Source organism: Canis lupus, chromosome 24 (genome assembly GCF_003254725.2).
Source record: "Canis lupus dingo isolate Sandy chromosome 24, ASM325472v2, whole genome shotgun sequence".
Taxonomy (NCBI): Eukaryota; Metazoa; Chordata; class Mammalia; order Carnivora; family Canidae; genus Canis; species Canis lupus.
The window spans coordinates 14782987-14800327 of record NC_064266.1 but is presented as its reverse complement, the minus strand read 5'-3'; the positions used below and the strand labels follow the sequence as shown (position 1 = coordinate 14800327).

Here is a 17341-nt window from a genome sequence, read left to right as displayed (position 1 = left end):
AGACATCAGTTTTCAAGGCACTGGACATGAGACGACATCAGTGATGCCTGAGAGCTGATAAAAAAATTAGATGAACCTTTCCATTACTCTAGATGACTGCCTTAAGATAGTTTCCAGGCCACAGCATAGAAAGGGGTGCTCCGGAAGAGCCCAGTGGACTCTTGACTGTGGGAAGATATTGTTGAGAGTCTGCAGCAAACAACATAGCTAAAATTGACAGGGCAAAGAACCAGAGAAGAGAGTTGCACAGAGAGAGAGAGCTCTGGAGGTCTGTGGGTGGATCCCTTGTGTACTGATCACTTCATGTGTATGAGGAAGCTACTTGACACAGTATAACTAGACTCACAGGAACTGGAAATACTTCCTGTTCCCATTAGCCAGACTAGAGAACCTCAAGATTTATGGGACACTGTGTGGAGTACACTGAAAGATCTTGCCTCAGTAGTGAGAAATAATTAGCCCTAGATTGGACACTGCCAGGCTCACCTAGCAAATCTGAAAAACAAGACAGAAAGATAAACTGTTTCCAAATAATTATCCCTAAACAAAATTCAACAGTATTTAGAGAAATACAAAATATTATTATTATGAAGCACTCAAGAGGTGAAATTGATAATGTTTGATATCCAATCAACTCTTAGCAGGCATGCAAAGAACAAGGAAGAGATGGCCAATGGGGAAACAAATAAATCATGCCAAACCAACCCCGAACTGATCCAGGTGTTAGAATTAGCAGACAAATATACCACTAAATTTGAATGAATTAATTAGTATCTTAAAAAGAAAACAAACAAAACAGGAAATGTCAGAAATGTCTCCTTTTAGAAGAAACATCACCACCTGGTGGTATTTCCAGGTTTTGCCGATAAAAAACACAAAAAAACGGAAGTATGGTTTTTCTTGGAGTTCACAAATAGTTGTATAAATGATACAACCACTGTGAAAATAAACAGTTGAAAAATTATATAGACTATACAATTAATATTTGACCATTTATATAATGTATACATAATTATTGTATGTATATACATGTGTGTATATATATAAACATATTCATCTATGAATATGAGTATTCATAACTATGAATGAGTATTCATAACTATGTAAATTAGAGATGCAACTAATAAATAGGCTTCCTGAAACAGTTGCTCTGTGAGTTAAATTATCCAGTGGGAAAGGCATTGTTTTCCTCCTAACAGTTGTATTCTTAAATGCAATTTATTTATTTTTATTTTTAATATAATTTAAATATCATATTATACACTCTCTATCCTATTACCTAGCTTATTATTCTCATATAAGTGAGTTCCATCTAATTTTCTCATATATTCATTTATGTGTCTATTGTTTACCTCTTGCTATTGAAAAGTATGTTCTTTGAAGTTTTTTCTCCCCATTGCATTCCCAATACCTAGAATAATCTCTAGTATATAGTAAGCCCTTGAAAAGCAATGTTTAAATAATTGCTTCACATTCAAAGTGTAAGATGAGTTTACTGAGCCCTGAGGTTTCAATAATCAGATATATTTAGAATATATGTAAAACATATGTATGTATCTTTTATGCAGTTATGTGTGTATAGTATAATCCCAAATCTGTAAGTTAATAGATAATCAAATATCAACTTTGTTGGCCAATTTTAGTTTCTACTCAGGCATCTATTTATTTGGCAATTTGATTTTTGACACTATAAAATAATAGTTAAAAATACACTTGTGGAAGGGTGCTGGGTGGCTCAGTTGGCTTAATGTCTGCCTTCACCTCAGGTCATGATTCTGGGGTTCCACGATTGAGCTTTGCGTCAGGCTCCCCACTCAGCTGGGAGCCTGCTTTTTCCTCTCCCTCTACCCCTCCCCCTGTTAGTGCTCTCTCTCTCTTTCTCAAATAAATAAATAAATACAATCTTAAAAAAAAAAATATCTGTGAAGCCAGCCTGGGATCAAGTATTGATCCCAGTTCTTATTTCTATGTATGTTGATCAAGCCTTCTATTAGGCAACAGAAACTACTCTAAATATTTTCAACAGGGAGATTTTAATACAGGTGTTGGATTACCCTGGGAGTAGAAGGTTTAAGATGCCCAAAGGTGAATTGAGTTCTCCAAAAGATCAGCAAAAGCAAGAAAACATAACCGCAGTTAAGGATGAAATTTCAACATAGAGACTATGTTGCAGGAACCCAAGAGTTAGGGTAAAAGACGAGATTATCCTGACCACCTGACAGAAGACAAGATTATCATCCCTTTTGGGACCATGGGCAGAAGGGTTGTCAAGTTAGAGCTGGAGCCATAGAAGATACACAGCTATTAACAGAGGTGTAATCAAGGTAGATAGAGGTAAAGGGAGAAATACACTGGTTTGCTCCTTTCTTTTGCCCTCTATTCACTTGCTCTTCCATTCCATTAGACAAAATAGCCAAAAGCCATTTGGAAAGGAAATCTGGGAAGAAGAGTCCTCAGGAGTTCATTCAGTAGGCTCTAGATACCCATCTTTAGGTTGGCTAAATGAATATTTTGTCCTCTAGCTTTGATTCAGGGTGGTTCCACAAACTTTCTCTTGCTCTGGAATAATCTTTCTTCACCTCTTCTCTTGGTTGCCTGTTTCTCATCCTTCAGATTTTGTTCTGTGTAGTAGAATCTATTTCTGATTCGGTAGATGAGATTAAGTTTTTCTATTGGACATGCTCTTGGAGAATTTACTACATCCCTGAAAATAGCACCAGAATTTGCGATTATGAATTTACTGGAGCACTTGTGTTGAGAATGTCTTTCTTTCTCACTAGGTAGTGTGCTCCATGAGGTCATTTTTCTCCACTGGGGACTCTTCAGAATCTAACACAAAGTTAGCACTCATCTATTTGTTGAATGGTATTTCCCTACCCATATCTTCATCCCTGTTTTTGAAGTGTGATCAGGTCCCAGCCTTCCCAGATGAAACAACTTAAGCCTTGAAATTTTATCTCTACATGTCTACCTGGACATGTAGAGGACCAAATTACTACTCAAATCAGCTTCCTTAGTGGAAATTCCAAAAGGAAAGCACTCAAACACCTCAAAACTCCACAGAATCTTTTCTACAAAAGTCCCAACTAAAATCCTTAATTCCACCTAATTCATTTTCAAAGATAATTTTGACATCTGTATTAGAATTCTCCAGAGAAACAGAACCAATACCATTTCACATATATAATTTATATGTATTAAAATTTAAAATGTATTATAAAGGCATTGGCATACATGATCACAGAGGCTGACAAGCCCCAAGATCTATATTTGGCAAGCCAGAGACCTAAGAGAGCAGAGAGTATAGATCCAGTATGAATGCCAGCAGGCTTGAGACCCAAGAAGAACCAATGTTTCAGTTCGAGTCTGAAGGCAGGGAAAACACAACACAACAAAATAATGTCCCAGCTTGAAGGCAATCGCGCAGGAGAGGTTCTCTCTTACTCATGGAAAGGTCGGTGTTTTTATTTTATTCAGGTCTTCAACTGACTGGAAGAAGCCCAGCCACATTAGGGAGGGTAGTCTGCTTTGCTCAATTTACTGATTTGGATGTTATCTCATCTAGAAACGCCCTCACAGCCACACCCAGAATGGTTTTTGATCAAATGTCTGAGCACCTCATGACTCAGTCAAATAGATACATAAAATTAAACATTACAAGTCCATCCCTTGTCAGCTTGGCACCTATACACATCTCTTTAAACCGTACGTAATCTCCAAATAAAGACAACAACAAGGCCTTAATTTGGCCTCACATGATTCAACTATTCTAGGTGCAACTAAAAACATGCCAATCCCTTCCCCAGTAGGGGAGGTGAAGTCCTCCATGATTTAAGTACTATAATATGAAACTAATATTTAAACACTGTGAAAAAAAAAAAGAAACAAACAAACAAACAAAAACCCCCAAAAACAAAAATAAATACTGTGATATAGTCAATACATCATATTTTACATAAGGAAATAAGAGAGAGAAGGAAACAAAAATATTGTTCTCTTATATTCAGACACACAAGTATATTTATAACAAAAAAAGAGGAAATATTCATGAAAATTTTTGTCCTCATTTCTGTAATCGGGCATTAGGTCGTAGCTAGTATTTACTGGCTACCTCCTTCTCTTGTCAATTCTGTAATCCCAGGCAGCCCCAATGGCGCAGCAGTGTAGCGCCCCCTGCCGCCGGGGGTGTGATCCGGGAGAACCGGGATCGAGTCCCACGTCGGGCTCCCTGCATGGAGCCTGCTTCTCCCTCTGCCTGTGTCTCTGCCTCTCTCTCTCTCTCTCTCTCTCTGTGTGTCTCAATAAATACATAAAATCTTTTTAAAAAATCTGTATTCCCTTTGTCTTCAGCAAGCACCTCACTGATCACCATCCTTTACCTGGTAGGGTGACAAAAACCTTCACTCAAGAGTCTGAGCCAATAGCACTCCTGCCTAGATTGAGATATTGTATTTTTCCATTGAACTTAATCACTGGGCATGGTAATTTGAACAGTCACCCTACCGGCTCTCCATCATGCAGTAGTAGTCCACTCTCCCACTGCGACCTGGGTCATTCACCCAGCCAACACAGGAACTCCCTTTTTTGCCTGTTGAGTCAGAGGCATGAAGAATCCAATGTGTCCAGGTAGCAGTTTTTACTTCCAGTTCAGTGGAATCATCGTGTCTCCTGGTAGAAGAATTTCTCCCTTTGAAACTAAAACCTCCAGGCCAGGAGAGCATAAAGTCACAGGAACAAGAAGCAAACATTTTTGCAAGTGGGTCACTAAGCTAATAGTGAGCGGTACCTCTTCCATTTTCACTGCCTGATTTCTGGAGAAATAGTAGTACTTTTATATATTAGGTACTGATTCAGTCTTTCGGAATAAACAGATGTATAAATGATTAAATATTGTGAAAAATCACAGAGTTCTCTGTAAGTGTACATTCTTGATGAAAGAGTTAGTGGGGCACTTCTCAGGGCATATGGCATTTGAAAGTGACTGAGAATCTTACGGCCTGATTGCGAATGACATTAATGCCATATGTTTTATCTTGGCTTCTCCCAGAAGTAGACTCCCAGCTAAGAATTCAATTACAAGTGTTTATTTAAAAAGTGATCCAGAAACAGTAATGATGACATGGAGAAGTAGGACTAGGAGGAAGGAGCAGCCATCATAAGGTGAATTGCCAAACTATTCTGGGCAACTAGAGCCTAATCTCATTGGAGATCTCTGAGAAAGTGCTGAACATGTTCCTCAAGTATATTGCTCCTGAGGAGTTGAAGGGGTTGGAGTAATTACCTTCATTAATTCTTTGAGGGTTGCTTCTGCAGGCAGTGTTAATTCCTTGACATTTCTGCCTTCCCTTGTGCACCAGCAGAGATGGCTCTGGTGGCTAGAAAAAAGCTTTCAGGCAAAGACGTGCGGAGCCTAGTATCTGATACTCAGATAGGCATTCTGAAATGACAAAGTTGGGGAGAGGGGCATCATAGCATGAACTCTGGGGAGGGGCAGCGGGAGAAGGAGAGAGAGAGAGAATCTCAAGCAGGCTCCACATTCAGTGCAGAGCCTGACATGGGGCTCCATCCCACTACCCTAAGATCATGACATGAGCCAAAATCAAGAGTTGGACACTTAACTGACTGAGCCATCCAAGTGCCCCAGTAAAGATCTCCAGTAGAGATTTTTATTTAAGACTCTGATATTAAAAAAAAAAAAAAGACTCTGATATTGATTACTGAGCAACTAAGATAGATGAACCCTAACAAAAAGCTAACAAAAATTTCATGGGACTGTTAGATATTCTGTCTACAGAAGCAGCTGTTCTCTTTGCTAGTAGTTTGGACTTTTTTTTTTTCAAAGATTTTATTTATTTACTCATGAGAGACACAGAGAGCGAGAGAGAGAGACAGACAGACAGAGGCAGAGGCAGAGGGAGAAGCAAGCTCCATGCAGGGAGCCCAATGCGGGACTCGATCCCGGGTCTCCAGAACCATACCCTGGGCCAAAGGCAGCGCCAAACCGCTGAGCCACCCGGGCTGCCCAGTTTGGACTTTTTTATCCATCAGCATTACAAGGTTATGGTACAATTGATCAAACATGTAATGAAAAATTAGTTCTTTAGAACCCTACTTTCATTACTTCTGAGAGGAATGAAAACTGATTCCAGTAAATTTTTGGAATTGCCAATCTCTGTACACTCAAAACCAGCTTAGTGACCATTGACCAAGTCTGACCTGACCAGCTGATGCAACAAACCAGCCTGTTTGTCTGATTGCCTGAATTGACCAGTTATTTGACTGGTATCATTGGATACTGAGGCAGAATTTCAGACTGTACATATAAATACAAACTGTGAGTTTGCAGTGGCAACTCATATACAGCTCTCCCCAGCTATATGACACCTTTATTTCTTCTCTTTGTACCATTTCAAACTCAGTTTCCCTTTAGGTCAAGGGACTGTGATGACACAGAAGCCCATATCCATTTATCTTGTATTTACTTAGTGCCCACAATGTCCCAGACATTTCTCTGAGTCCACTGAGGTACAGTGGTGAGCCAGAAGAGACACATGGACCATACATCCATTTTCAAGTCATTTTCTCTCTTGCTCATCTCCATCTTTCTTTCTTTTTTTTTTTTTTTCATCTCCTTCTTTCTGTAATCCTCTTTGTCCTAACAGAAGAAATGTCTCTTTCATCCAAGCAAGCAACTCTTGTTTTCTTCTGTCATATAGTGGTCAGACTGTTCCCATCCAGAACCAGTCCCTGCTAAAGTGAAATGATCTCCAACAATGTTAAATCTCACATCACGGGCAGCCCTGGTGGCTCAGCAGTTTAGCGCTGCCTTCAGCCCAGGGCCTGATCCTGGAGACCTGGAATTGAGTCCCACGTGGGGCTCCCTGCAGGGAGTCTGCTTCTCCCTCTGCCTGTGTCTCTGCCCCCCTCTCTCTCTGTGTGTCTCTCATGAATAAATAAATAAAATATTTAAATAAATAAATAAATCTCACATCACTTTCCCCTTTGCTACATGCCATGACCTAGAGCCATAGCATTGGAGAACCACAAATATATAGTTTGGAAGAAAAGCTGCTTCCCTGGCAGGCATTCAAAAGAAGGGAAGTTTTGTGGTTGGTTAGTTTAGTGAATTTTATTTTTTCACAACAATAATTTAATTGTTATCATTGTGAATATTCTAGAAGTTATGACATCATTGAATTCAGGGAAGAGAGGGCTCCTATGAATACTTCTACTCCCTTACTTTTATACAAAAAGAACTTCAATACCAAGTGGTTAAGTAAGTGTTTGTCTTCACACAGTCTGCTTGCTTGGGAATAAAAAAAAAAAATCAGTGAAAAAAGTAGAGATAAAATCTAAACATAACTCATATCTAGAGTCTAATTCATTACTATTAAAATCCAAGTTTAATTACAATGATAAATTATTATTATTATAAAGGGTCAAGCCTCCTTATATTCCTTAAATTACTTCACTTAGGAAAATAGCTATAATTTCTTCTTTAAAATATCAAAATTAACAAAAATACTACTAATTCTCTGGGAACCAGGGGGAAGAGAATCTAGAGCACAATCACACATAAGCATGTGTAGTTAATATATTTTTAGCATCTATAAGGAAATAAGTTTTTTTTTCTTGGACAAAAGAGTCTGTATGATATAATCTGTTTCCACTTTTTCAATAAAAGTATGTTGGGTCTTTTTTTTTTTTTTTAACACTTTTACCTTCTTTCTATTTCTAAAATTGTCCAAAGGCAATGTGATTTTTGTAAAATGTCCTAACGTTTCAAAATCATTTGACTGCCAATGTTTAATTCTAAATCTGATGTTCTGGAGAAATGTGTGGCCTAGACCATGCCAGAATGTCTCGTTTTATGTTTAAATGGTCACAGATTTAATAATGGGCTACAAAAAAAAAAAAAAAAAAAAAAAAAAAGGCTTGCATTTAACTACATCCTTTACTTTTCAAGCACTCATCCAAGCATGCACAAACACAGGGGAATGCCATGCACTTTAAATCCATGAGTATCGTGGAAAAGACCCACTCTGGGCTCTGTACACATTAAGAAATTATTATTCATTAGGTCAATGCAGAAATTAATTGTGGGATTCTTTTCAAATCCACATTGTTTCCTGGCTCTGTTGCGGGCCACTCAATTAGACACCTCTCAAGGCCTTTGTGCTGGACTAAACGCAGCTAATTGTTCTATTTCTGCATGGAGTGATTCATCTCCCAGATGTCTCAGACCTTTCAGCAGCTCTGCTCCACCAATATCTCGACATATGAAAATAGAGTCATTTGGGACCTAGGCAAAGGGGAGAGATTGGGAAGCAAATAGAGCAGGGTATTCTTTACCCCTGCCCTTTGGTATGATTAATCTTTAGTGAGAAAGGACTCCTGAATCATTCTCTTGACAGGACAGCCCCCTTGCCCTATCTGGCTTCCCATGTGAGGAGAGATGGATGAATGCTTCCTTTTTTCTCTTCCTCCAGGTGCAGCCCTATTCACACTCGAGCCTGACAGCACATAATAGAACAGTTTCTACTTGCCCATTGCCTCAGCTCTGTATTCTTTTCTCCTCCACTGATTCTTATTTATTCAATTCCTGTGACAAAGCCAGCCAAACTGAAAATGCACAGAGACCCAAAGACAGTCACTTATTTTCTTGAAGCACTGGAGTGCTTTACTGGAGTAAATGTGTGTGTGTATTTTCTTACAGGAAACATCAGAATAATATGGAGAAAGGCCCTTAAACCTCTAAGTTATTGGGTTAGCTTATATTTTTTACACCGACTCAATTTTCACCTTCAACTCTTTCCTTTACCTATAGCAAGTGGTATCATTCTCCCATTGTAATAGCTGAGTATACGATAATGAAGTTCTGGACTAGAGAAATCCAATCCTGTTATTTATGTGGTTTCAACCATATTTAAAAGAACCAATAACTTATCATCATCAAATGTATTTTTTAGCTTTAACCCAGATTGACAAAAACCTTCTGATTCAAAATGAGCTGAGAAATTGGTACCTAAAACAATGTTTTAACTTTGTGTGGGCACATACCCAGCCCTGTCAATAATAATTAAGCTAAATGTTGGCCTTAGTTTGAGATCCATGAAAACAGACTTTGAGACTAGGATATGAGTGTACATAGTTAATTTGGGAGGCGATCACAGGAAGTGAGGTTGGAATGATTCATGGAAGGGAAGGCATCCTAAAAAGGTATATTATAAAGCAAGTTACCACTGTAGGCAGCTTGAACTCAGTCCCAGTAGGGAACTCTGGAAACTCCTCTGCAGGCAACTCAAGAGTTATCCTGTGTACAGAGCAAGGAAGCTGTAGTGTTTATACACTGATTTCCATCAGTCAGTGGGCAAAGGTTGGTCCCATGAGACTTAATTAAACCTGTGTATCAGGCAGAGTACACTTGATCACTGAATAGTCTTCAGGCAAATAAATGGAGATGTGGCTATTGACAGGCTGCTGGGATTCAGCAGATGGCAGAGCACCAGCACAGTAGTGTCTCCTCCATTATTGCACTTTCTGAAACGGTCGGGAATGATCACTGGCTTTGAGCTAATTAAAATCCTGCACAGCTATAGCATCTATGTAAAAACTCTGACTTTGAACTGTAAGACCCTCCTTGACTCTTCATTTTGTTTTGTCAACATTTCTGGCTGAATTTATCCATCCTCTAATTAACTGAACAAACAGCATGGCTAATTAGTATGAAATCACAACTTTAGGAGACCCTATTTGTCTGTTTATTTTTGCAAGTACAGTAAAAGATTCCCCCTCCCCCGAACCATATAAGAATAATTGCTAACCTGATATCCCAATACTCCTGAATATTTTAGTGTATTTTATACAAACAAGGACATTCTCTTACATAATTACAAGAGGTCAATCAAAATCAGGAAATTAACATTGATGCATTTCTAACCGCATTTCTACCATCGAATCCTCAAATCCCATTTAAGTTTCACCAATTTCCTCGCTAATGACCAAAACCCATACCTGCTAGTCATCTCTTTTCCTTGAGATCTTGATGCCACTAAGAGAAGTAAAGACACATTGGTCAATAGCCAATGGAAAATAAGAGTACATATTGATAAATTCAATTGCCTATGACCTACCAGCAAAGAGGTTTGATAAAACCGAGTCTCCTGCTTCCCATCTCTCATCCCAAATCTTAAGAATTGCTAGCTGGTCACAATGGTGCAAACTATATGAAACAATGGTCAGTGTATTGCAAATATAGAGGCAGTGAAGAGAGCAAGATGCCTGGGCTTCAAGAATTATCACTTCCTTTGCACAGAGTGAATGAAGACAGAAATGGAGCCCCTATTTAACCCACAGTCACTCCAACACTTGTAACAGTAGTCCAGTAAATGTCCTCAGCTCAGCATCATGATTAGCAAATCTTTCTCAAACTTTTGGGAGGAGGTGGTAAATAGTGTTGAACTGAGAGGTGGACAGAAAGAGCTTCCTTCTCTACATGTTCATTTGCATAGAGTCTAAGGAAGTTACAGCATGGCTCATTCAAAGATCTTGACTTTAATGGAGCAAGACAAACTTTAGTTCACCAAATAAAACACAAGAAATAAGTATGAAGTTCTATATGAAAGGGACAGAAAAATGGACAAATGATGGTGTATGAGTAGGTTTCCTTTAAAAATTAAAAAGACATTGACAAATGAGATTTTTTTTTCCTGTTGACCTCCCCTACATACAGAGTTGAGAGTTTCATCTCAGGTCATTACACGGAGACCAATTCTCACCAGGTGCTTAGGGTCATGGATCAGTTCACTCATTGGTTCCACTTCCTTTGGGCTCAGTCAACTAAACCAGTGCAGGAGAGAACTTAATAAAGGAAAGGAAATCCTACCAGTACCTGCTCTAAGGCATCTTAGGGTTTTAAACTTAATGCTTGGTCTCCTTATGCCTTCAGGTTAACCATGTGTAAACAATTGCTACTTTTCACACCAGAAGCAGGTTACCTTTCAGTGGTGGACTGATTCCTTGGCCATAAAGTTTATAAGTCCACTGGCTAAGTTTATGAAGTGCTCAGGCATCCTTTGGAAATGAAAGGTGGTGTGTAGTGGCAAGGGCTCTAGAGTGCGAAAGAAAGGAAACACAGCCAAGGAGCCTAAGTCTTATTAGCCAGATACATTACTTTTCCAATGAAATTAGACACATTCTCAGAGAATTAAGGCTGACCCACAGCACTGAAATGCCCTTGAGCTGGTAAAGCAGAGAGTCATTACATGGTCTGCCTCCAAAGGCTTTTAAGCACGGGAAAGCCTAGAGAAAGGCTGAATGGAGTAAAGATAAAACATATTTATTTGGTTACAGTAAGTCTTGTCCCTGCTGTAAATACACTGGATGATTCTTCCGTTGTGGTTGGTGGGAGAGTAGGAGTACTATTAAGACTTAGAGAGGCTTTGAATCATACTTCCTCAGTTTTCAGCATTTTTGTCAGAACTTTGAATTTGTCCTAGGGCCACTAATTCTGCATCTGCTCCAGAAGTAGATGAAATTTCCCTTCCTTAGTCATACATCTTACCTGAAGCTTTTATTTTCTGTAAAGATGAATCAGATATTTTCCCTTTCAAGTTAGAGCACCTAGTTTTGCTGTGTTAACAAACCATCTCAAAATTAGTGGCTGAAAATAACCATCTTTTCTTATGATAATGTAAGTTGGCAGTTTGCGCTGGGCTTAACTAGGACTGCTTGTCTCTGCTCAGTAAAGCATTGGTGGAGTTCACCCATTTGTTTGTGATCAGTTGGTGGTTGATGGCCTCATTCACATGCCTGGTGGTGAATAGCTGGCTTCAGGGTCAATGGAAGTAGCTGCACCATGTGTCACTCATCCTCCAGCAGGCTAGTTGGTGGTAGTGGCCATGTGATGGTAGTTGGAGCTACTAAGAACAGCAAGACACTTGCTATGGCACTTGTCGTGTCTCAGTTTGTATCAGCTTTTCCAATTTCTCATTGGCTACCACCTGTCACAAGTCTAAATCTAAATTCAAAAAAACAGAAATAAACTCCCCTTTCCTTGAGAGAAGCCACAAAGTCTCATTGCAAAAAAGACATGGATACAGGAAGAGAAAGAATTTGTGGTCAGCTTTGCAACTGGCCATACAAGGCAAAAAAATGAGAAGAAAGCTGAATATGTTCTCACCATAAATGCATTCAGATCCAAAGAAAATGCTAGAAGATAGTACCAATGGGAAAGAGGGATGCCATATTTATTTTAGTATATAATTGTCATTATTGGAATCTTTCAGCTTATGTGTGGAGAGATTTTTGAGTCTCATGGTATGAGTTTTTTCTTTAAAGCTTCCCTTTCACATTATGTGTGGATTGAGGAAGCATAGTTATTTCTGGACAAAGAAGCATATTATTCATACACACACACATACACACACATGCACAGTGGTGTTGGTGGGGAATAAAGAAAAGAAGATAAAGGAAAGAAAAATTCCAACTAGATTTTTTTCTCCTCTTTCTCCTTTCTTTCATTATTCTTTAGACTTGCCTATACAACAAAATGAATAATGTGATAAATCTGTTCAAACTTTCTCATTTTTAGTGAATAACTTCATATATTTATTTCTCAAGTTAATGGTGTTCTGGACACACTACCCCAAAATATGGCACCTTGGCATATTGACTATTTTAAGCTGAAGGAGTTTCAGAAAACAGCAGAAGAGGAAAGTCAGTGACGTGCCCTCTGCCCTTCTTCCCTGAAACAAATCATAAAGCCCTCATATGAGGGGCACCTGGGAGGCTCAGTGGTTGAGCATCTGCCTTCAGCTCAGGTCATGATCCTGGGGTCCTGGCATCAAGTCTCACATCCAGCTCCCTGCAGGAAGCCTGCTTCTTCCTCTGCTTATGTCTCTGCCTCTCCCTCCCTATCTCTCTCTCTCTCTCTCTCCCTCTCCCTCTTTCTGTCTCTCATGAATATGTAAATAAAAATCTTTTTAAAAGTCCTCATGTGAGAGGTGTTTTCTCTCTATGCAGATGAAAGGAATATCTTCACCTCCAAAGACAAAGGGAGGCCAAGAAGAATCCTAACAGGCCATGCTAAGTCTCTCCCAGTTTACTACACTTACCTCCTACACCTTAACCTATCTTTTTTTCTACACAACTGCCCACTCTTCATCAAATCTAGCATAAAAATACACGTCTCACTGTGTATTCGGGTCTTCATTTCCTTATGAAGCCTTCTGTGTCACTTAAAACATATACTAAATAAACTTATATGCTTCTCTCATGTTAACCTGTCTCTGTCAGTTCGATTTTCAGACCCAGCCAGGGATTCTAAGAGGATCAAAAAAAAACCCTTTTCCTCTCCTACAATGTCAGCTAATATGATTATTTCAATTTTACCACTTAGAGCTGTGTGACCTTGGCAAGTTACTTAAGTAACTGAGGTCTCCATTTCCTCATCAGAAAAATGAGAATAATAAAGGTATCTCCCTCAAAAGCTGTCATAGGAACTGAAAGACCTGTTATTTTTAAGGTATGTTGAACAGTGCCTGAAACATAACTATGCTTAAGCCACTTTATGAATAAAAGTAAAAAGTTTGTGTTTATTAAAAAACCATGTCAACCCAAGGCTGACAGGTGACCAAGACATTACCCCAATTTTAGAGCAAATTCAGTTGTATTTATGAAAATCATTTAGGCAGACCTACCATCATTGTCTACTCTTTGTTCGTTGTTGCTAATGGGAAGTGATGTTGTTAGGAGGTAGCAATAATAATGTTAGGATGTAGCCTTGCAGAATGTTCTCCTGCCTCTAAAGTACTCTCCCATATATTGTTTGATCCTTGCAGTGCAGTATGTGGAGATTTACCTCCATGGTATTTGAGGGGTACATCAAAATATTGGCCTTAGGACAGAAATAACAGATGGAAAGAAAATGGAAAGGAGAGGAAAGAAGTAATTCTTCATCTTTTGGGGGCCTAATAGCCATGCCTCTTTTGAAAACTGCCAGAATTTTTCCTAGCAGTTCAGAGTCAGCAACTTTATAAGTAAAAAATCAGAGAGAGGCATAATAATCAGAAACAATGACACTTCATATAAAATTCATGAATTGTGATATAACCATTGTAAACAGAAGGAAATTACCAGAAATTCTTCATGACTGTAAAAAGGCCCACGTTTTATTTATGTTTGCAAAAAAAGATAACACCCTTGATAATTTTGAATTGATTTGTTCTATTTGGGAATTTGGGGTGTCTGATAGATTTCTGCAATTTACGTTCAGATGCTTTCTGCTGCAAATAACAGAATGCCCAATTCAAAAGAGTTTAAACAGTAGAAGGTTCTTTTTGTCATATATCAAAAACTATGTAGAAAGGTATTTGTCAGCCTTCCTGGAATTTCTGGCTCTTTCCCTGATTTCAAAATGGCTCTAGTAACTTTAAGCTTCGCAGCCTCACAGGGGAACTTCCACAATGCAGGAAGGGCAATAGGCCTGTTCTTCACACATTTTCTCTCTTCTAGAGAGCTCAGTTTTTCCCTGAGCCACCAGATTCCCCCTCTGATATCTCAGTGACCTAAAGTAGATCACATGACCATTTTATAGCAGCAAAATAGGTTGGGAAAGCAAGTTTTCAGCTATCTTTGCTTTTACTGCTATAGAATTGGTGACAGGGTCAGGAGTTCCCTGACTGGCAAGAAGGAAAGAGGAAATTCACACAGTCTGTCCCAGTTTGTTGGGGAATATATTTTGATCCTAAAATATGTATGAGTTTTCTCATTCTTCCCCAATCCTCAATTACACTCACATTCACAAACAGTGCACACTCTTTATAATATTTTAGGAATGACTATGTCTGAATTAGTTCAGAGCTAAGTGGATCAACCCATGCCTAAGGAAGCTCCGAGGACCAGCCCAAAAGTGGTGCATAGTACAAGCAATTCGTCCATCTAGTGCCCCATGACTTACCTGGATATGCTGCCCCCTTCATGAAATAGCTTTAGTTTTTGTCTTGGCACATGAATATTTTGATCCATGTCTCTATGTGAAATTGAGTAGAAAGCTACTCAACTGAGAGTTGCGAGTAATAAATACGTCACAGTACTATCTTTCAAAAATTAACATTAAACCATTTATACATTTTTCAAATATAATGTGGTATAGTGATTTTGAAAGTTATTTGTAGTGCCCTAAGATTCTGTTGACCTATGTGGGTGGGGCAGGACTGAGAGTTATCCAAACTCTGGCACATCCATCCAGAGAGCTCAGCTCTTTTCATCTCTTTGATTTGGGGCTAAGAGAGTTCAGCATAAAAATTTGTAAAATGAATTTTATAACTTAAGAAAATTTCTTTAGTGAAAGGAGTGTAGGATTTGGAGTTAAACAGAACTGAGTTTGAACTGTAATACTACCATTTATTAATATGCCATGCAGTTACAGACAAGTTAGACTTCTTACCCCTGTAATGGTATTTTAATGATAGTGAACCCATGAATTTTGAGAGATAAAATAGTTCACAAAATCACCCATGCTCTCCAAGTACACATTAGGTACCCAGGAGCTACTAATATCTTTGCTTATTCACATTTTCATGTTTTGATCATGGCATGGTGCCCCACTAAGTTCGTGTTCCATAAATTTCTTAGTCAAGGTGGATTGTTTCAAATGCTTTGTTGCAATAACCATCACTCATGCAGAAGATATTTTGCTTTACTGTAATGTTCCCATGGAATAAATTCTAGGAAATGAGTTTATGGATCCAAGGATATAAACATCTATTTGCTACTCATAAAACTTTGCAGATTTTTTTTTCTAGCAGAATCATGATTTATACTGCCACTAACAATATATCATTGTACCAGGTTTTAAAAAGCTTGCCTATTTGAGGTATTTCTTTTACTTAATTTTGGTATATATAGCAGGTGTAAAATATCAAGGAGTTGTTAAATTTGTAATGGCTTGGGATCTCTGGGTGGCTTAGTGGTTTAGCGCCTGCCTTTGGCCCAGGGCACAATCCTGGAGTCCCAGGATCGAGTCCCACGTTGGGGTCCCAGCATGGAGCCTGCTTCTCCCTCCTCCTGTGTCTCTGCCTCTCTCCCTCTCTCTCTCTCTCTCTCTCTCTCCCATGAATAAATAAATAAAATAAAGCTTAAAATTTGTAATGGCTTTATTATTAGGAAGAATACATATTTTTCTTTATGTTTGAGAATGACTTTATTGTTTCTGTAAAAATGAGGCAATGGTCATTATAAAAATAAAAGCAAAAAATAAACTTACGAAGAAGAAATTAAGAAACGATTCCAAATCCCATCATCCAGATATATTTCATTCCAAAATCAGGTAAATATCATTCTAGAAATCTTATAACTCTCACCCTCTCACCCTCTGCCTTTCCTCTCTGTCTCTTTCTCTCACACATCTTCACATAAAATATTGATGAAGGATAAATAAAAATACAAGGAGAGATATTATACATATCAAATAATCTTATACCTATCTTTTATAATTAAAAGTATGATTTTTTGATGAATGGTAAACAATAATGAATAATAATAGTGAATGAATTCCAGTTTCATCAAATTTAAAAAAGATATGTTTTTCACCATTGGTATAAATTAAATCAAAATATTATAAGAATCATCATTATTATTATTTTTAAATCTATGAATTTTTTACTCAGTTTTGGTTTTGTGTATTATTTTAAGTTTTAAAGTATGAAAATACTGATATTTAGATATTAACATGTTGCTTTATTACTTCAGATCACTTTTGTAAGGAATTAAAATAATATAAATATAGCTTAAAACCAGCATTTGAATCATTTCCCTTTCCTTCCTCCCTTCCTTATTAGAGGAAACCATTATTTTGAAATGAGTGTTGTTTTTTATTTCCATGCAAATGTTTGTAATTTTATTACACACATAAGGCCATAAACAGTACACTATTGTTTCCTGTGTATAGTGGACACTGGCATGCCCCTTCCAGACCCCTTTCACTGCTGGTACACTCAAGCTCCAGCTGTAGTGTGTGTTGGCTACTAATGGCTCTCAGCTGTCCTATTCTCTGAAGGATCGTCCTGGGCTAAATAGAAGATGTTCCATTGGGAGGATGTTTCCCATAGGTTAGCCATTAGCCAGTGCTTGAATGATTGGCAAATGTGTGTGCCTGGGATGGGGGGTTGGGGCAGTGAGTCAAGGTAAGACCAGCCCTGTGGTTCAGTTCATTCTCCAGAGCTCCTTTTTGGATCAGGCCTAGGTGAGACTCCAGGCAAGAGCACAACCTTGCTCTACTATTTTCTCCTGCCCTTATTCTGAGAGGTGTCCCCTGATAAATCACACGTACTACATTCGC

General features: G+C 38.4%; 2 long non-coding RNA genes across 28 annotated transcripts in view; one reads left to right on the top strand and one right to left on the bottom strand.

Moving 5' to 3' along the window:
- LOC112673615 (uncharacterized) overlaps positions 1 to 17341 on the bottom strand; it is a 297501-nt gene that overhangs the window by 193047 nt on the left and 87113 nt on the right. For 2 of the 25 annotated variants that reach the window (XR_007405552.1, XR_004808814.2), the window contains exon 6: positions 5282 to 5437. The exons of 21 other annotated variants lie outside the window; for them this stretch is intronic. This is a non-coding gene — a long non-coding RNA (uncharacterized LOC112673615). Of the gene's footprint in view, positions 1 to 5281; positions 5438 to 11061; positions 12020 to 17341 lie in introns of those variants that run through there. 2 more of the 25 variants (XR_007405562.1, XR_007405556.1) reach the window with 2 other exon arrangements.
- Positions 1 to 17341, top strand: part of LOC112673616 (uncharacterized) — a 208325-nt gene that overhangs the window by 111860 nt on the left and 79124 nt on the right. The window lies entirely within an intron of this gene.